We start from the raw sequence: 21,969 nt of genomic DNA, 5'->3' as shown, positions 1-21,969 counted from the left end.
TATTAGTGCATTATCTTATTCTGCTTAAACAGCAAGGTTAACTTGTTTTGTCATGCATGAAACCATTATAGATGGAGGATTGAATTTTTCTGATCATTTTTCATATATAAATTGTTTGATTTGGAGCTATGGTTGATTTTCTATGATTTTTAGAAGTTTTGGCTATTTTCTGGAATTTCCTATATAAGAATAATTCCAATAATTGAATTAATGCGTCAGCATGACATAGGTGTGACGTCAGCGGGTCAACTAGGTCGGCTAGGTCAAACCTGACTAGTGGGCCCTGTCTGTCAGTGTCTCAACTAATTAACAGAATTAAGTTAGTGCTAATTAACTGTCAGTGGGGCCTGGGCCCACATGTCAGTGACTAAACTAATTAAAATTAGTTAAAACTAATCCTAAACTAATTAGCAGGCCGGCCCCACTTGTCATAGACTCAGGGGGGAGTCAACCTGGCCCCACACGGGGTCAAACAGAGTCAAACTCGCCGGCGTCTAGCCACCGGCGAGGCCAGACGTGGTGGAGGGCTCGGGTTTTGCACTCCGGCGACCAAAAGGACGGCGGAGACCATCTACGTCTTGCGGGGAGTGAGCCGCATCGAGTGGTGGCAGTAGCCGGAGCTAGGGTGGCCGGAAACATCGCCGGCGTCGACCTTGGTGGCGGTCGGAGCTTGGGTGAGCTCGGAACCGAGGCTACGGGGCACGGCGAGGCGCGTGGTAAGGTGCGTTAGACTACTGGAGACGTGGTGAGGTTAGTGGACTAGGTGGCGTGGCCGTGGCATGGCCGGAGCCTCGTCGACGATGAGCTTCGCGGCGGCGCGTTCAGGTGAACTCAAGGCGGCGCGTACGGTGCACGAGAGCTAGCATGAAGAGGGGGGGAGAAGGTCAGTAGCTCACTGCGGTTGCAGGGGAGCGTACGGCGAGCTCGGGGAAGAGCTGGAGCGAGCGGGGTGGCGAGGGGGATCTCTGGCGACCGAGGTTGAAGACGAGATCGGTGCAGTGTCTCCGGGGCGAAGGAGCGCTCGGGGATGGGTGGAGGAGAAGCAGTGGACGACGGCGGAGCTTCTTGGCACGGCGAGGCAACGAGTGGACGGCGGTGGCTGCGGTGGAGCTTGTCGGCGGTGACGGCTGCGCTCGGCAGGGAATGGGGGAGAGAGCCAGAGAGGGGGATAGGCCACGGGGAGAGTGGGGAGAAAGAAAGGGGACGTGGGGGAGTGTGTGGCACTCGTTGACGCATCCAGGGCGTCGGCGGAAGCAGGAAGTGGACGGTGTGTGGCCACGGGCGCCGGCCACGCGCTTCTCGTCCTCCTGGCAAGAGGAGGACGACGACTGGCAAGAGCTAGTGGACTAGGCCGAGCCGGTGGGCTGGTGGGCTGCGCCAGGTAAGTCCCCGTTCTCTCTCTCCTTTTCTGTTTTTTATTTATTCTATTATTTCTGTAACTTCAGGGCTTTATTAATAATGCCAGGGCATTTCCATAAATCATAAAATTAATCATGGCTACTGCTTAGAATAAATCCAGCAGCAAACATTTTAGTTTATGATTATTTGAGCATTTAAAATATTTTATAGCATTTAAATGCCCAAATGCAAATACTATAAGGATTAATCCAATGACCTTAGGATGTCCTAGAAAAATAAGCACCATTTTTGTCAAGGGTTTTAACCCAAAACAAAAAGGGTGGGCTTTTTAGAAGGGCATTTCAGGTTCATTGAAAAAGTTTTTAGTAAACCCTAGTTGTTCCAGGGGGGTGCTGGGGGTTCTGTCATCCCCATTTCAAATTTAAGAGAAATTTAATCATGATGCACACTCTAATGCTTGAACTAGCTAGGGTGTGACACATGTATTACGATTTCCGGATAACACAATTATAGCATGAACAATAGACAATTATCATGAACAAGGAAATATAATAATAACCATTTTATTATTGCCTCTAGGGCATATTTCCAACACTTACATGCCACAAGTTAAATCTAGCAACAAGAATAAGAAAGATTCTTCTTCTAGTAGTAACATAGTCATGTTAAATCCAATGTTTTTGTTTCTAGTAGTTCTCTTGATTCCACTAATGAGTCTCTTAGCCAAGTTACACTTGAGCAAGAAAATGGCTTATTGAAAGTGCGTTAAGTCGACTAGAGGGGGGGGTGAATAGGCAATTTTTATGAATTCTTCACTGAGGAATTTCAGGGTGAGGAAATTCCTAAAAGAAGAACTACTTGCAGCGGAATAAGTACTCAGATGCAAACATAACAGAACATAAGCATGGTCTTCATGATGAAATGAAAACAAGTACAGAGTATAGAAAGCGTAAACACGTGATAAAACAGGATGAAGACAAACAGACTAAAGAAATTGAACTGAGGAAATTGAGAAAGTCTTTAGTCAAAGTCTTCAAATAGATATGAACGAGCACACAACACAATAATGAAGAAATGGAAGGGTTGAGGAAATAGAACCAGTAGGCTTAATGAAGATAATGATTTGGTAGACCAGTTCCAACTGTTGTGACAGTTGTACGTCTGGTGAGGGCGGCTAGGTATTCAAACCTGAGGACACACAGTCCCGGACACCTAGTCCTAAACACATAGTCCAGGACACCTAGTCCTCACTGTATTCCCCTTGAGCTAAGGTCACACAGAGCTCGCCCAATCACTCGTGGTAAGTCTTCAGGTGACTTCCAAACCTTCACAAACTTGGTCACTCGGCGATCCACAATTTCCTCTTGGATGCTCTAGGCCATGACGCCTAACCGTCTGGAAGATGCACAGTCTTCAAAGGTAACAAGCGTCAGATCCACGCAGGATCAATCTCTTCAGTGATGCTCAATCACTTTGGGTTTGTAGGTGTTTGGGTATTGGTTTTCCTCACTTGATGATTTTTGCTCAAAGTCCTTGGAGGCTGGGATGCTCTCAAATGACAAGTGTCAGTTTCTCGCGGAGCAGCCAACCACCTAGTGGTTGTAGGGGGGGGGGCTATTTATAGCCTAGGGAGCAGCCCGACATGATAAGACATAAATGCCCTTCAATGATATGACCATTAGGTGGGAAGATATTTTGGGACAGCTGGCGCGCATAACCATAGAAGCATGTTTACTAATAAGTTTAAGTTCACCCTTAACACTAGCCATATAATCACTCAAGTGTTCAATCATATAAGCATTATGTTTCAATTGTCTACCAACATAAGCATTAAAATCTTCTTGCTTAACCATAAAGTTATCAAATTCATCCAAACAGCAACGGTCGGAAATTTGACTATCAAAGTCCTCAGGGCTATCTGAAAGGAAATATGCCCTACAGACAATAATAAATTTGTTATTTATATTTCCTTATATCATGATAAATGTTTATTATTCATGCTAGAATTGTATTAACCGGAAACTTAGTACATGTGTGAATACATAGACAAACAGAGTGTCACTAGTATGCCTCTACTTGACTAGCTCGTTGAATCAATGATGGTTATGTTTCCTGACCATAGACATGAGTTGTCATTTGATTAACGGGATCACATCATTAGAGAATGATGTGATTGACTTGACCCATCCGTTAGCTTAGCACGATGATCATTTAGTTTGTTGCTTTTGCTTTCTCCATAACTATACATGTTCCTATGACTATGAGATCATGCAACTCCCGAATACCGGAGGAACACTTTGTGTGCTACCAAACGTCACAACGTAACTAGGTGATTATAAAGGTGCTCTACAGGTGTCTTCGATGTTGTTTGTTGAGTTGGCATGGATCGAGATTAGGATTTGTCACTCCAATTGTCAGAGAGGTATCTCTGGCCCTCTCGGTAATGCACATCACTATAAGCCTTGCAAGCAATGTGACTAATGAGTTAGTTACGGGATGTAGCATTACGGAATGAGTAAAGAGACTTGGCGGTAACGAGATTGAACTAGGTATTGAGATACCGACGATCGAATCTCGGGCAAGTAACATATCGATGACAAAGGGAACAACGTATACCGTTATGCGGTTTGACCGATAAAGATCTTCGTAGAATATGTAGGAACCAATATGAGAATCCAAGTTCCGCTATTGGTTATCGACCGGAGATGAGTCTCGGTCATGTCTACATAGTTCTCGAACCCGTAGGGTCCGCACGCTTAACGTTCGATGATGATCAGTATTATAAGATTTTGTGTTTTGATGTACCAAAGGTAGTTCGGAGTCTCGGATTTGATCACAGACATGAAGATGAGTCTTGAAATGGTAGAGACGTAAGTATTGATATATTGGAAGCCTATATTTGGACATTGGAATGGTTGTGAGTGGTTCGGGCATTTTTCCGGAGTACCGGGAGGTTACCGGAACCCCCGGGGAGTATATGGGCCTTATTGGGCCTTAGTGGAATAGAGGAGAGGAAAGGGAAAAGAGGGAGGCGCGCCCCCAAGCCCAATCCGAATTGGGAAGGGGGCCGGCCCCCCTTTCCTTCCTCCCTCTCTCCTCTTTCCTTCCTCTCCTACTCCTACTTGGAAGGGCTCCTACTTCTACTAGGAAGGGGGGGGGGAATCCTACTCCCGGAGGGAGTAGGACTCCCCTAGGGCGCGGCATAGAGAGGGCCGGCCCTCCCCCTTCTCCACTCCTTTATATACGGGGGAGGGGGCACCCCATGGACACACAAGTTGATCATTGATCTTTTAGCCGTGTGCGGTGCCCCCATCCACCATAATCCACCTCGGTCATATCATAGCGGTGCTTAGGCGAAGCCTTGCATCGGTAGCTTCATCAACACCATCATCACGCCGTCGTGCTGACGGAACTCTCCCTCAAAGATCTACTAGATCGTGAGTTCGTGGGACGTCACCGAGATGAACGTGTGCAGATCACGGAGGTGCCGTACGTTCGGTACTAGGATCGGTCAATCGTGAAGACGTACGACTACATCAACCGCATTGTCATAACGCTTCCTCTTACGGTCTACGAGGGTACGTGGATGACACTCTCCCCTCTCATTGCTATGCATCACCATGATCTTGCGTGTGCGTAGGATTTTTTTTGAAATTACCGCGTTCCCCAACAGTGGCATCCGAGCCAGGTCTATGCGTAGATGTTATATGCACGAGTAGAACACAAAGGAGTTGTGGGCATGGGTATATACATATTGCTTGCCGTCACTAGTTGATTCTTGATTCAGCGATATTGTTGGATGAAGCGGCTCAGACTGACATTACGCGTACGCTTACGCGAGACTGGTTCTACCGATGTGCTTCACACAGGTGGCTAGTGAGTGTCTGTTTCTCCAACTTTAGTTGAATCAGATTCAATGAACATGGTTCTTTCTGAAGATCGAAAAGCAATCACTATACCGCGTTGTGGTTTTTGATGCGTAGGTAAGAATGGTTCTTGCTCAGCCCGTAGCAGCCACGTAAAACTTGCAACAACAAAGTAGAGGATGTATAAATTGTTTTTGCAGAGCTTGTTGTGATGTGATATGGTCAAGACGTGATGGGATTTAAGTTGTTGTATGAGATGATCATGTTTTGTTGAAGTTATCGGCAACTGGCGGAAGTCTTATGGTTGTCTCTTTATTGCATAAGATGCAAGTGCCAAATAATTTCTTTACTTTATTGCTATGCGATAGCAATAGTTGCAAGAGCAATAGTTGGTGAGACGACCATGTGATGGCACGTTGATAGAGATCAAGATGATGGAGATCATGGTGTCATGCCGGTGATAATAGAGATCATGAGGGTGTTTTGGAGATGGAGATCAAAGGCATAAGATGATGATGGCCATATCATGTCACATATTTTGATTGCATGTGATGTTTATCCTTTATGTATCTTATTTTGCTCAGTTCAGTGGTAGCATTATAAGATGATCTCTCACTAAATTTCAAGGTATAAGTGTTCTCCCTGAGTATGCACTGTTGCGACAGTTCGTCGTGCCGAGACACCACATGATGATCGGGTGTGATAAGCTCTACGTTCACACACAACGGGTGCAAGCCAGTTTTGCACATGCGGAATACTCGGGTTAAACTTGACGAGCCTAGCATATGCAGATATGGCCTCGGAACACTGGAGACCAAAAGGTCGAGCATGAATCATATAGTAGATATGATCAACATAGTGATGTTCACCATTGAAAACTGCTCCATCTCACGTGATGATCGGACATGGTTTAGTTGATTTGGATCACGTGATCATTTAGATGACTAGAGGGATGTTTATCTAAGTGGGAGTTCTTAAGTAATTTGATTAATTGAACTTTAATTTATCATGAACTTAGTCCTGATAGTATTTGCATAACTATGTTGTAGATCAATAGCTCGCGATGTAGCTCCCCGTTTATTTTTATATGTTCCTAGAGAAAATCTATGTTGAAAGATGATAGTAGCAATGATGCGGACTAGGTCCGTGATCTGAGGATTATCGTCATTGCTGCACAGAAGAATTATGTCCTTGATGCAGCGCTAGGTGACGGACCTATTGTAGGAGCAAATACAGACGTTATGAACGTTTGGTAAAGCTCGGTATGATGACTACTTGATAGTTTAGTGCACCATGCTTTACGGCTTAGAACCGGGACTTAAAAAACGTTTTGAACGCCACAGAGCATATAAGATGTTCTAAGAGTTGAAATTGATATTTCATACTCATGCACGTGTCGAGAGGTAGAAGACCTCTGACAGTACTTTGCCTACAAGATGGAGGAGAATAGCTCAACTAGTGAGCACGTGCTCAGATTGTCTGGGTACTACAATTGCTTGAATCAAGTGGGAGTTAATCTTCCAGATAAGATAGTAGTTGACAAAGTTCTCTATTCACTATCACCAAGTTACTAGAACTTCGTGATGAACTATAATATGCAAGGGATGATGAAAACAATTCCCAAGCTCTTCCCGATGCTGAAATCGGCGAAGGTAGAAATCAAGAAATAGTATCAAGTGTTGATGGTTAACAAGACCACTAGTTTCAAGAGAAAGGGCAAAGGGAAAGAAGAGGAACTTCCAAGAAGAATAGCAAGAAAGTTGCTGCTCCCATGAAGAAGCTCAAAGCTAGTCCGAAGCCTGGAACTGAGTGTCGGTGTCAAAACCGGCGGATCTCGGGTAGGGGGTCTCGAACTGTGAGTCTAAGTCGAATGGTAACAGGAGGCGGGGGACACAATGTTTACCCAGGTTCGGGCCCTCGCGAAGGAGGTAATACCCTACTTCCTGCTTGATTGATCTTGATGATATGAGTATTACAAGAGTTGATCGACCACAAGATCGTAGAGGCTAAACCCTAGAAGCTAGCCTATGATTATGATTGTTGTTGTCCTATGGACTAAACCCTTTGGTCTATATAGACACCGGAGGGGACTAGGGTTACACAGAGTCGGTTGCAAGGGAGGAGATCTACATATCCGAATTGCCAAGCTTGCCTTCCATGCAAAGGAGAGTCCCACCCGGACACGAGACAAAGTCTTCAATCTTGTATCTTCATAGTCCAACAGTCCGGCCAAAGGATATAGTCTGGCTGTCCGAGGACCCCCTAATCCAGGACTCCCTCAGTAGCCCCCGAACCAGGCTTCAATGACGATGAGTCCGGCGCGCAGATTGTCTTCGGCATTGCAAGGCGGGTTCTTCTCCAAATTCCGAATACCTATCGAGTAGTGTTCGACTTCCCATAAATGTTGCACTCCTCGGCTTCTGCGCTTTAATAATGGCTATCTTCCACGTGTCGAGTGAATGTGAGAAGTCGGGGCGTTTTTACATTTGCCACCCTAACCCTGTGAGTAAATCGCCTATTTAAAGAGTCGGAGATCCTCAGATTAGATCACACCATTCTCCCACAGAGAGCATCCATCGGAGCGCACCCAGAAAAGCCCATCCTATCATGGTCGGCCATCGCAGCTCCTCCTCTCGCTCCCGTAGCGCTAAGCCAGGTAATTGGGAGAAGTGTTCTGTCCCTCATAGCCAATTAGTAGAGTTACAGACCCAGGGGTTTCTTCCTCCTGCTTATATGGTCCCCGTCCGAGCCGGACTAGCCACTTATAATGGCAGGGAGCAAGCGGAGAGCTTCCCCAACCCGTCCATGGGGGAGCGGGTATGCCTTGTCCCTTACTTGTTGAGGGGACTCGGATTTCCAATCCATTTGTTCCTCCGCGGGCTCCTGGAGTTCTACGGCCTCCAGCTGCATAACTTTACTCCGACCTCCATATTACACATTGCCGGCTACGTCGCATTTTGTGAGCTGTTTCTGGGCTGCGAAGCTCATTTCGAGCTATGGAAAAGGCTATTCTGCCTCGTACCCCGTACACAGAAGGAGTCAATATATCAAGTGGGCGGAGCCGAAATATGGCGCATCGCCGGGACCGGGTACCTGTCCGGTACCCCGAAGAAGACATCCGAAGACTGGCCTTCGGAGTGGTTTTATATGGAGGACGTCCCCCTTACGGACCCTATTTGGATGGGCCTTCCTGAGTTCAATAACGCCCTGTCGAAGAAACGCCGCAGCTGGCGTCCTTGGAGCCCCCAGGAGGAAGATAATAGAGAGGTCCTTTACCTGATGGGCAGGATAGAAATGCTGGCCAAATCAGGATCGACAATAATCGAGGTTATGTCAATATGTATAATGCGGGGGGTGCAGCCACTTCAGTATCGGGGGAAACCCATGTGGCACTTCAATGGAGAAGACGATGCCACCCGCTGCGGCCATAAAGGTCCGGACTCCACCGCCGCTCTAGCGAAAGTACTGTCCGATTTATACAAAGGAGAGGAAGAGCAGTTCATCCGTATTAAGCCACGGGATGGATTCTCCATGTACAACCCCCCAAACTGGGTGAGCTGCTACCTTTTACTCCAGATCTTCCCGCATTCTTCATTATAAGTATTTACCTTGCTATTTCATAGCAGGAACTGCGAAAAGCTATGAGGGAGGTCCATACCCCGTCTCCACAGCCAGAGGACCCTGACCGGGCCCTCGTCCCCGGACTCGAAGAAGATCCGGACATATTCATGGAACTCATCGATAGGACGTTCTATCAGTTGAGCTGCGATGATGCCTTGGTGGCTATCATAGCCGATTATCCGGGCCTGCTCCCTGCATCGCATGTAAGTAAAACTGGAGTCCCAACTTCCAAGAAGGATCCCTTTTTTGCACTTCACCCATCACACACATATGGTGTCCTACAGGGAAGGTCCTCGGGACGCCACGCCGAACCCGCAGTGACTCACCAGCAAGGGGCACCGAAACCGGATAGGCTTAAAAGGAAGGAGGTTAGGACTGAGCTGCTGTCACAGAGGTATGAAAAAACCATGCTCTGTGGTTTGTCGTCTTTAAAATATAATAACGTCCATGGTTCCTGGCAGAAAAAACGCTCGTCGGACCGTGCCCGGAGAGCCTGCCGGCCATGCCTCCACCAGCCGGACTCTAGAGCTGGACTTAGGGTCAGATGCTGACGTGGGGACAACACCAGATGTTCCTCCTACAGAGGATGTGGATAGGCTGTCCGCTATGAATTCCGAAGTGGAGAGTGCCATGAATCACAGACGCCGCCGGGCCGTACTCCGCGACCCTGGTTTCTCTGAAGAGGCGTTCGATGCCTTCAACTCAGGAGACGCATACATCCGAGCTGCTCAAAATGGTCTTGCCAGAGCCACGGACCAGTATGTAAAGGATATACGGGTAAGAAAATCTGATAATTATATATATCAGTAGCCCCTGAGACTTGAAACAGTTGACACAACTGATTTAAGGATCATTATGTGTGTAGGCTCTTACGGAGAAGAATACCCATTTGTCTCAAGAGCTGGAGGAGTGCAAAGCCCAGTTGCGGGCCGCAGTTGCCGCAATGAAGGAGTCTGTGAAGGCCCCATATAGTAACACTTGTTTTTATCGAAAAGAAGGATATGTACCGGTTAGTATTTGACATGTATGCAAATCTAACAATAGATTCTGCAGATGACCCCGGAGTGAATCTGGAGGTCATGCGAGGGGATGAGCAACATGCTCAACGATAGGTAGAGGCTGGCGAGCGCGTGCTTACGCGGGTTAGGCAGGATAAAAATGATCTCCAAGATGCCAATACCCAGTTGGGCATTGAACTGAAAGACGTTCGGGCCTAGCTAGCTGACTCCGTAAAGGAGAATAAAAGGCTTCGACGCGGCATTTTTAGTAAGTGCTTGGACGAACTTTTATAGAATTTGGCGAAGAAACCGGCTAACAGAGGTATATCTGTACGTATGCTGACGGGTCGTCCCACAGAGGAGATGCCCGGGTCTGCGGGTGATCTTCTTCCAGAGCTCTCACAACTGCACGAACAAGTTTGGCAGGTGATGCAGGTCATTGCCCAAGTGTTGTGGCCATCCACCTCCCTGCCAGGAGGCATGGGGAGCTTGTAGAGATGCTCAAGGGAGCGCGACGGCGCTTCCGATTATGAAAGATATCGGCCTGCCGACAAGGTGCAAGGGAAGCCTGGGCTATGGTGAAGACGTGATATACCAAGGCTGACCCGAACCACATGGCCTAGGTCGGACCTGTGGGGTCTGATGGGAAAGAGATCCCCGTCAGTTTTGTGTATGACCAGGAGAAATTAGCCACAAAGTATTCCCAACAAGATTGTAGGCTAGACAGCATGTTGGATGGTATAGAAGAAGAATTTAGTCAGTCTAAGTGACTGTGTACTTCAAATGACATGTATTGTCCCTAGCCGGATTGTAAATCATTTTTCATGGCAGACCTTTTCGCTTCAACCTCCGGACCCGACAGTCTGGAGTGTATCCGAATACCTGCTCAGTTATGTAAGAACCGGGGTACGCGTGGAAACCAAGCGTAGGGGTCATAAGTGCTTGAACAGACAAGTACCCAACTAGCTATGTTATATTACATGGATAGTAAGAAACATCTTCCAGGGAGAATAGTTCCGTTAAGGGTTCCTTTCCTTGGGTACGCATTCATTAATGTGCATGTCCGGACTGCGAGAAGAGACGCAGGATATAAACATCTGGGGGCATGTATCACAATAAATAAAAGTCATCTTTTGTTCACCGACCGAATATTCCCTTAAGAACGCTAGCTTTCAGCTTCACCCAGTCTGAGGTACACATCCGGCTGACCCGGCAGTAACAATCGCAGAGGTGCTCCCCTTATGCCCTAGCCAAATTAACGGGAATGTAGGGCATAAACACAAGAGCCAGGCAACCCAGCTTGGCCAAAACTTAAGTCATATCGATGCATATAATGGCGAAGAAAAGGTACATGTGGAAAAGTAACACATGTGCGGGGGCATAGAGCCCGGAACATAGTTATATTAAGCTTCTATATAAGAAGCCCCCATGTATAATGAGCACACCTAGCGTGTCAAGATTGTGTAGTCAAGACACATTTTAACCTTTTTAAGACCGTGAAGAGAAAGGGAGGAAAGAAAGAAAAGACAGATAACGGATATATAAAAAATTGATGGAGGTAGGGAGACGAACACAGAGTCCAGCACTAGGTGTAGAACCTTCGAAGTCTGGCTGCGTTCCACGGGTTTGGCTCGAGTCGATTGTCCGATGCATCTCGCAGACGGTACGCTCCATTGGTCAGAACTTTTTCAATAATGAAGGGACCTTCCATTTGGGCTTGAGCTTGTCCTTTTTCCTCTCCGGTAGGCGTAGAAAGAGTTCGCCAATGTTATAAGTTTTGGCATGCACTTCTCTGCTTTGATACCGCCGAGCCTGTTGCTGATAGAATGCGGAGCGGGCTTTTGCCACGTCACGCTCCTCCAGGGCGTCCAAACTGTCCTGCCGATCAAGCTCGACTTCTTTCTCTTCGTACATGCGCACTCGAGGTGAGTCATGAATGATGTCGCAGGGCAGTACCGCCTCTGCGCCGTACACCATAAAGAACGGTGTGTATTCGGTAGTGCAATTCGGCGTGGTCCGCAGCCCCCATAGTATGGAGTCAAGTTCCTCCACCCAGTGCGTGTCTGATTCCTTCAAGGATCGCACTAATCTGGGTTTGATGCCGCTCATGATAAGACCATTTGCTCGCTCGACTTGACTGTTAGTTTGTGGGTGATAGACAGAGGCATAATCGAGCTTAATGCCCATTTTGTTGCACCAAGTATTTACATCGTAGGCTGTAAAGTTCGAGCCGTTATCGATGATGATGCTGTGGGGGACGCCGTAACGGTGTACAACCCCGGATATGAAGTCTATCACTGGTCCGGACTCGGCCGTTTTAACTGGTTTGGCTTCTATCCATTTGGTGAATTTATCCACCATGAACAATAGGTATTTTTTCTTGTGGTTTCCCCCTTTAAGGGGTACGACCATGTCAAGCCCCAGACCGCGAAGGGCCAAGTAATGGGCATTGTTTGGAGAGCGGTGGGTGGCATATGGCTTTGGTTTGCAAAAAGCTAGCAACCGACACAATGTTAAACAAGGTCCTGTGCATCTGCTTGGGCCGTCGGCCAGTAAAAACCTGTATGGAAGGCCTTGCTTACAAGGGCCCGAGCTGCGGCGTGGTGGCCGCCAAGTCCAGCATGAATTTCTGCCAAAAGTTGCCGTCCTTCCTCTTCGGAGATGCACCTTTGAAGTACTCTGGTAGCGCTTTTATTATAAAGCTCTCCCTCGTAGACCTTGTAGGCTTTAGATCACCGCACAATGCAACGTGCCTCGTTTGGGTCATCGGGGAGTTCTTGCCTAGTTAGGTAAGCCAAGAAGGGTTCTGTCCACGGGGCGATGACATCCATAATCACGTGGGCCGAAGGTGTTATTTCGGTGGCAGAGCCTCTGATTACGTCAGAGTGTTCGGGGTCTGGTGTTGTGGCCGGATTCAGACTGTTTTTGCCGGTCTCCCCTTCCCACACCACGGATGGCTTAAACAGCCTTTCCAAGAAGATATTAGGTGGGACAGGGTCGCGCTTAGCGCCGATGCGGGCGAGGATATCCGCCGCTTAATTGTTTTCTTGGACCACATGGTGGAATTCGAGGCCCTCGAACCGAGCTGACATTTTGAGGACGGCGTTGCGGTAAGCCGCCATTTTTGGGCCCTTGGCGTCAAAGTCCCCATTTATTTGAGATATTGCAAGGTTCGAATCCCCCACACCTCTAGGCATTGAATGCCCATGGAGACCGCCATCCGGAGACCATGCAACATGGCCTCATATTCTGCTGCATTGTTGGAGTCTGCTGTGTGTAATATTTGGAGTACGTATTGGACTGTATCTCCGGTGGGGGATGTCAGGACGACGCCTGCCCCCAGACCAGCCAGCATCTTAGAGCCGTTAAAGTGCATGATCCAATTGGAGTACGCACCGTACTCTTTAGGGAGTTCGGCTTTCGTCCATTCGGCGACGAAATCAGCCAGTACTTGCGACTTAATGGCTCTCCGTGGTTTATATGTTATGTCAAACGGGAGGAGCTCGATAGCCCATTTAGCAATCTGGCCCGTGGCATCGCGGTTATTTATTATGTCGTTGAGTGGTACTTCGGAGGCCATCGTAATTGAACACTCTTGAAAGTAGTGTCGTAGTTTCCGGAATGCCATGAAGACCGCGTATGCTATTGATACGTCTCCAACGTATCTATAATTTTTATTGCTCCATGCTATATTATCTACTGTTTTGGACATTATTGGGCTTTATTATCCATTTTTATATTATTTTTGGGACTAACCTATTAACTGGAGGCCCAGCCCAGAATTGTTGTTTTTTTGCCTGTTTTAGGGTTTCGAAGAAAAGGAATATCAAACAGACTCCAAACGGAATGAAACCTTAGGGAACGTCATTTTTAGGAAGATTATGATCCGGGAGACTTGGACCCTACGCCAAGAAAGAAAACAGGTGGGCACGAGGTAGGGGGGCGCGCCCACCCCCACCAGGCGCGCCCTCCACCCTCGTGGGCGCCCTGTTGCTCCACCGACGTACTCCTTCCTCCTATATATACCTACGTACCCCCAAACGATCAGATACAGAACCAAAAACCTAATTCCACCGTTGTAACTTTCTGTATCCACGAGATCCCATCTTGGGGCCTGTTTCGGAGCTCTGCCGGCGGGGGCATCGATCACGGAGGGCTTCTACATCAACACCATAACTTCTCCGATGAATTGTGAGTAGTTTACCTCAGACCTACGGGTCCATAGTTAGTAGCTAGATGACTTCTTCTCTCTTTTTGGATCTCAATACAATGTTCTCCCCCTCTCTCGTGGAGATCTATGCGATGTAATCTTCTTTTTGCGGTGTGTTTGTTGAGACAGATGAATTGTGGGTTTATGATCAAGTCTATCTATGAATAATATTTGAATCTTCTCTGAATTCTTTTATGTATGATTGGTTATCTTTGCAAGTCTCTTCGAATTATCAGTTAGGTTTGGCCTACTAGATTGATCTTTCTTGCAATGGGAGAAGTGCTTAGCTTTGGGTTCAATCTTGCGGTGTCCTTTCCCGGTGACAGTAAGGGCAGCAAGGCACGTATTGTATTGTTGCCATCGAGGATAACAAGATGGGGTTTTCTTCATATTGCATGAATCTATCCCTCTACATCATGTCATCTTGCTTAAGGCGTTACTCTGTTTTTAACTTAATACTCTAGATGCATGCTGGATAGCGGTCGATGAGTGGAGTAATAGTAGTAGATGCAGGCAGGAGTCGGTCTACTTATCTCGGACGTGATGCCTATATACATGATCATACCTAGATATTCTCATAACTATGCTCAATTCTGTCAATTGCTCAACAATAATTTACTCACCCACCGTAGATTACTTATGCTCTCGAGAGAAGCCACTAGTGAAACCTATGGCCCCCAGGTCTATCTTTATCATATTAATCTCCTACTACTTAGTTATTTCCTTTGCTATTTACCTTGCCTTTATTTTACTTTGCATCTTTTATCATAAAAATACCAAAAATATTATCTTATCATATCTATCAGATCTCACTCTCGTAAGTGGCCCTATAGGGATTGATAACCCCTATTTGCGTTGGTTGCGAGGATTTATTTTTTTTGTGCAGGTGCGAGGGACTCGCGCGTAGCCTCCTACTGGATTGATACCTTGGTTCTCAAAAACTGAGGGAAATACTTACGCTACTTTGTTGCATCATCCCTTCCTCTTCGGGGAAAACCAACATAGTGCTCAAGAGGTAGCAAGAAGGATTTCTGGCACCGTTGCCGGGGAGGTGTACGCAAAAGTCAACATACCAAGTACCCATCAATTACCCTTATCTCCCGCATTACGTTATTTGCCATTTGCCTCTTGTTTTCCTCTCCCCCACTTCACCCTTGCCATTTTATTCGCCCCCTCTCTCTCTATCCTCCCTCTCTATTTGCCTCCTTTTGCCCGCTTGCTTTTCGTTTGCTTGTGTGTTAGTTTGTTTGCCTGTCGTTATGGCTAGTCCCTTATCTTCTCCGTTGTCTCCCGAGAATGAAATTCTAAAATTTAAGCAAAGGGAGGGTAAAAATCTAAAAGATGCTTGGTATAGAATTTGCAATGCTCAAAATAGATCTGCTAGGAAGCAATCTACTACCATTCTCCTTCGCAATTTTTATGTAGGCATTACTCCTTGGCATAGTTATGTTCTTGATACTATTACCGGAGGGAACTTTTTGGGTAGCCATACTTTTGATTCTTATAATGCTATGTTAGATTTATTTGGCTCACCCCCTCTCTTGGTTAATGGAACTATATTAACTTTGGAGCATGTAATGCAAAGGCTTGAGATTATTGAAAATAAGGTTGCTACCGTAGAGTTAATTGAAAATTTGGATAAAAAGATCCACAACCGAATCTCTCAATATGGATCTAAAGTAGGAGTTACTTTGAAAGATATTAAAGAAAAGGAACCCATAGTTAATGAGAAAATAAATCACGATTCTGTTAGGATCGATAAACTTGAGAATATTATTACCAACTTGGGAACTGCTTTTTATTCCGTAAAGAATACTCCAAGTCCTTCCACTAAAGTTGCCAAGCTTATGTACGTTCCTAAAAATAAGGGTGAATCATCTAGTAAGGAAAATGCGGATCTCAAATCTATAAGTGTTCATCCCAATCTTTTTGCTATCATTAAGGAACCATTTGTTACAAATGAATTTTTCGATCTTGTGCCTAAAAGTTTGATAATCAATAAAAATAAAGAAATTCCTAAAGATGGTAGATGCCTCATTGAAGAATTGCCTACCAAAGATGGCAATACGTAGATCTATTCTTGCTTGTTATGCCTAGCTAGGGGCGTTAAACGATAGCGCTTGTTGGGAGGCAACCAAATTTTATTTTTATTCCTTGCTTTTTGCTACTGTTTACTAATAAATAATTTATCTAGCCTGTGTTTTAGTTGTGTTTTTTGTGTTTAATTAGTGTTTGTGCCAAGTAGAACCGTTGGGAAGACTTGGGGAAAGTCTTGTTGAACTTGCTGTAAAAACAGAAACTTTAGCGCTCACGAGAACTGCTGTCATTTTTATTTGGAGAGTGCTATTTAGTTAATTCTTTTTTAAGATGATTAATAGATAAATTCCTCACGTACAGCAATTTATTTTAGAATTTTTGCGGTTCCAGATCTTGCCCTAGATACAGATTACTACAGACTGTTCTGTTTTTGACAGATTCTGTTTTTCGTGTGTTGTTTGCTTATTTTGATGAATCTATGGATAGTAAATAGTTTATAAACCATAGATATGTTGGAATACAGTAGGTATAACACCAATATAAATAAATAATGAGTTCATTACAGTACCTTGAAGTGATGTTTTATTTTCTTTCGCTAACGGAGCTCACGAGATTTTCTACTTTAAGTTTTGTGTTGTGAAGTTTTCAAGTTTTCGGTAAAGATTTGATGGATTATGGAACAAGGAGTGGCAAGAGCCTAAGCTTGGGGATGCCCATGGCACACCCAAGATAATCTAAGGACACCTAAAAGCCAAAGCTTGGGGATGCCCCGGAAGGCATCCCCTCTTTCGTCTACTTCTATCGGTAACTTTACTTGGAGCTATATTTTTATTTACCACATGATATGTGTTTTGCTTGGAGCGTCTTGTATGATTTGAATCTTTGCTTGTTAGTTTACCACAATCATCCTTTCTGTACACACCTTTTGAGAGAGCCATACATGATTTGGAATTTGTTAGAATACTCTATGTGCTTCGCTTATATCTTTTGAGTTATATAATTTTGCTCTAGTACTTCACTTATATCTTTTAGAGCACGGTGGTGGATTTGTTTTATAGAAACTATTGATCTCTTATGCTTCACTTAGATTATTTTGAGAGTCTTAATAACATGGTAATTTGCTTAAAATCTTAATATGCTTGGTATACAAGATTAATAATAAAACTTTCTTATGAGTGTGTTGAATACTATGATAAGTTTGATACTTGATAATTGTTTTGAGATATAGAGATGGTGATATTAAAGTCATGCTAGTTGAGTAGTTGTGAATTTTAGAAATACTTGTGTTGAAGTTTGTGATTCCCGTAGCATGCACGTATGGTGAACCTTATGTGATAAAGTCGGAGCATGATTTATTTATTGATTGTCTTCCTTATGAGTGGCGGTCGGGGACGAGCGATGGTCTTTTCCTACCAATCTATCCCCCTAGGAGCATGCGCGTAATACTTTGCTTTGATAACTTGTAGATTTTTGCAATAAGTATATGAGTTCTTTATGACTAATGTTGAGTCCATGGATTATACGCACTCTCACCCTTCCGCCTTTGCCAGCCTCTCTAATACCGCACACCTTTCACCGGTACCATACACCCACCATATACCTTCCTCAAAACAGCCACCATACCTACCTATTATGGCATTTCCATAGCCGTTCCGAGATATATTGCCATGCAAATTTCCACCATTATGACACACTCCATCATTGTCATATTGCTTAGCATGATCATGTAGTTGACATCGTATTTGTGGCAAAGCCACCATTCATAATTCTTTCATGCATGTCACTCATGAGTAATTGCATATCCCGGTACACCGCTGGAGGCATTCACATAGAGTCATATTTTGTTCTAAGTATCGAGTTGTAATTGTTGAGTTGTAAGAAAAATAAAAGTGTGATGATCATCATTATTAGAGCATTGTCCCAGTGAGGAAAGGCTGATGGAGACTATGATTCCCCCACAAGTCGGGATGAGACTCCGGACGAAAAATAAATAAAAGAGGCCAAAGAAGCCCAAATAAAAAAAGGAGAAAGAAAAGAGGCCATAAAAATAGAAAAAGGCCCAAATAAAAAAATGAGAGAAAAAGAGAGAAGGGACAATGTTACTATCCTTTTACCACACTTGTGCTTCAAAGTAGCACCATGATCTTCATAGTAGAGAGTCTCTCATGTTATCACTTTCATATACTAGTGGGAATCTTTCATTATAGAACTTGACTTGTATATTCCAATGATGGGCTTCCTCAAATTGCCCTAGGTCTTCATGAGCAAGCAAGTTGGATGCACACCCACTTAGTTTCTTTTTTGAGCTTTCATATACTTGTAGCTCTAGTGCATCCGTTGCATGGCAATCCCTACTCACTCACATTGATATCTATTGATGGGCATCTCCATAGCCCGTTGATACGTCTAGTTGATGTGAGACTATCTTCCCCTTTTTGTCTTCTCCACAACCACCATTCTATTCCACCTATAGTGCTATATCCATGGCTCACGCTCATGTATTGCATGAAAATTGAAAAGGTTTTGAGAATGTCAAAAGTATGAAACAATTGCTTGGCTTGTCATCGGGGTTGTGCATGATTTAAATATTTTGTGTGGTGAGGATAGAGCATAGCCAGACTATATGATTTTGTAGGGATAACTTTCTTTAGCCATGTTATTTTGAGAAGACATAATTGCTTTGTTAATATGCTTGAAGTATTATTATTTTTATGTCAATATGAACTTTTGTCTTGAATCTTTCGGATCTGAATATTCATACAACAATTAAGAAGAATTACATTAAAATTATGCCAAGTAGCACTCCGCATCAAAAATTCTGTTTTTATTATTACCTACTCGAGGACGAGCAGGAATTAAGCTTGGGGATGCTTGATACATCTCCAACATATCTATAATTTTTGATTGCTCCATGCTATATTATCTACTGTTTTGGACATTATTGGGCTTTATTATCCACTTTTATATTATTTTTGGGACTAACCTATTAACCGGAGGCCCAGCCCAGAATTGCTGTTTTTTGCCTGTTTTAGGGTTTCGAAGAAAAGGAATATCAAACGGAGTCCAAACGGAATGAAACCTTTGGGAATGTGATTTTTAGGAAGATTATGATCCGAGGGACTTGGACCCTACATCAAGAGAGAAAACAGGAGGACAAGAGGTAGGGGGCTCCCACCCCCACCAGGTGCACCCTCCACCCTCGTGGGCCTCATGTTGCTCCACTCACGTACCCCTTCCTCCTATATATACCTACGTACCCCCAAACGATCAGATACGGAGCCAAAACCCTAATTCCACCGCCGAAACATTCTGTATCCACGAGATCCCATATTGGGGCCTGTTCCGAAGCTCCGCCGGAGGGGGCATCGATCATGGAGGGCTTCTACATCAACACCATAGTCTCTCCGATGAAGTGTGAGTAGTTTACCTCAGACCTACGGGTCCATAGTTAGTAGCTAGATGGCTTCTTCTCTCTTTTTGGATCTCAATACAATGTTCTCCCCCTCTCTTGTGGAGATCTATTCGATGTAATCTTCTTTTTGCGATGTGTTTGTTGAGACCGATGAATTGTGGGTTTATGATCAAGTCTATCTATGAATAATATTTGAATCTTCTCTGAATTCTTTTATGTATGATTGTTTATCTTTGCAAGTCTCTTCGTATTATAAGTTTGGTTTGGCCTACTAGATTGATCTTTCTTGCAATGGGAGAAGTGCTTAGCTTTGGGTTCAATCTTGCGGTGTCCTTTCCCGGTGACAGTAAGGGCAGCAAGGCACGTATTGTATTGTTGCCATCGAGGATAACAAGATGGGGTTTTATTCATATTGCATGAGTCTATCCCTCTACATCATGTCATCTTGCTTAAGGAGTTACTCTGTTTTTAACTTAATACTCTAGATGCATGCTGGATAGCGGTCGATGAGTGGAGTAATAGTAGTAGATGTAGGCAGGAGTCGGTCTACTTGTCTCGGACGTGATGCATATATACATGATCATACCTAGATATTCTCATAACTATGCTCAATTCTGTCAATTGCTCAACAGTAATTTGTTCACCCACCGTAGAATACTTATGCTCTCGAGAGAAGCCACTAGTGAAACCTATGGGCCCGGGTCTATCTTTATCATATTAATCTCCTACTACTTAGTTATTTCCTTTGTTATTTACTTTGCCTTTATTTTACTTTGCATCTTTTATCATAAAAATACCAAAAATATTGTCTTATCATATCTATCAGATCTCACTCTTGTAAGTGGCCCTATAGGGATTGACAACCCCTATTTGCATTGGTTGCGAGGATTTATTTGTTTTGTGCAGGTGCGAGGGACTCGCGTGTAGCCTCCTACTGGATTGATACCTTGGTTCTCAAAAATTGAGGGAAATACTTATGCTACTTTGCTGCATCATCCCTTCCTCTTCGGGGAAAACCAACGCAGTGCTCAAGAGGTAGCAACTATCTTTTGATAATGTGGGTACCGTGATTTGCATGGAGTGAGGACGGTGGATACGTAGTATACTGGCTTTTGAAGCGGGAACTTATGTCCGTCCGTCTCTCGTTCAACGATGAGCACTGCGCTTACAACTTGGTGTGTTGCTTCTATATACAACAGCATTGGTTCGTCGACATTTGGCGCGGCCAAGATTGGGTTGGTGGCCAATACGGCCTTTATTTCTTCCAATCTGGCCGTGGCCGCATCCGTCCACTAGAAGTGTTCGGTGCATCGAAGAAGGCGATAAAGAGGTAGTGCCTTTTCTCATAATCGGGAGATAAAGCGGCTTAAGGCAGCCACGCATCCAGTTAACTTCTAGATTTTCTTGAGGTATGTTGGGATAGCCAACTGTGACAAAGCTTGGATTTTAGCCGGATTTTCTTCAATTCCTCTATTAGAGACGATGAAGCCCAAGAGCTTTCCGGCGGGCACGCCGAAAACACATTTTTCCGGATTGAGCTTGATGTCATATGTTTGGTGGTTATCGAACGTGAGCCTCAAGTCGTCTATTAAGGATTCGACGTGTCTTGTTTTAATGACCACATCGTCTACGTATGCCTCCACTGTTTGCCGATTTGTGTTTCTAGGCATGTTTGAATCATGCGTTGATAGGTTGCACCGGCGTTTTTGAGCCCAAAGGCATGGTGTTAAAACAGAAGGGGCCGTATGGAGTGATGAGTGCCGTTGCGGCTTGATCGGGCTCAACCATCTTAATTTGATGGTATCTAGAGTATGCGTCGAGGAAGCACAATGAGTCGTGTCCTACAGTAGCGTCGATAATTTGATCGATGCGGGGGAGGGGGAAGAGATCCTTGGGGCAAGCCATGTTAAGGTCCTTGAAATCGACACATAGGCGCCAGGATTTGTCCTTCTTTGGTACCATCACCAGGTTTGCTAGCCAGTCCGGATGTTTTATTTCACTAATGAATCCGACCTCGAGTAACTTGGCTACCTCTTCTTCCATGGCTTGTTGCTTAGGCTCAGAGAAACACCGAAGAGTCTGCTTGACCGGCTTGAACCCCTTTAAAATGTTAAGGCTATGCTCGGCCAGCCTGCGTGGGATTCCTGGCATGTCTGAAGGATGCCAGGCGAAGATGTCCCAATTCTCGCGCAAGAACTCCCGCAGTGTGGCGTTTGTTGTGGGGTTCAGCTGTGCCCCGATGGATGCTGTTTTTGTAGGATCCGTTGGGTGGACCTGAAATTTGACTATTTCGTCCGCTGGTTTAAAAGAGGTGGACTTGCGTCTTTTGTCAAGTATCATGTCGTCCCTGTCCATCGTGGAGTGCAACACCGTTAGTTCTCTGGCTGCAAGGGCTTCAGATAATGCCTCGAGGGCTAGTGCGGCAGTTTTATTTTCGGTGCGGAGTGCTATGTCCGGATCACTAGC

The sequence above is a fragment of the Triticum aestivum genome, chromosome 5A (assembly GCF_018294505.1).
Source record: "Triticum aestivum cultivar Chinese Spring chromosome 5A, IWGSC CS RefSeq v2.1, whole genome shotgun sequence".
Taxonomy (NCBI): Eukaryota; Viridiplantae; Streptophyta; class Magnoliopsida; order Poales; family Poaceae; genus Triticum; species Triticum aestivum.
This window is presented reverse-complemented; position numbering follows the sequence as displayed.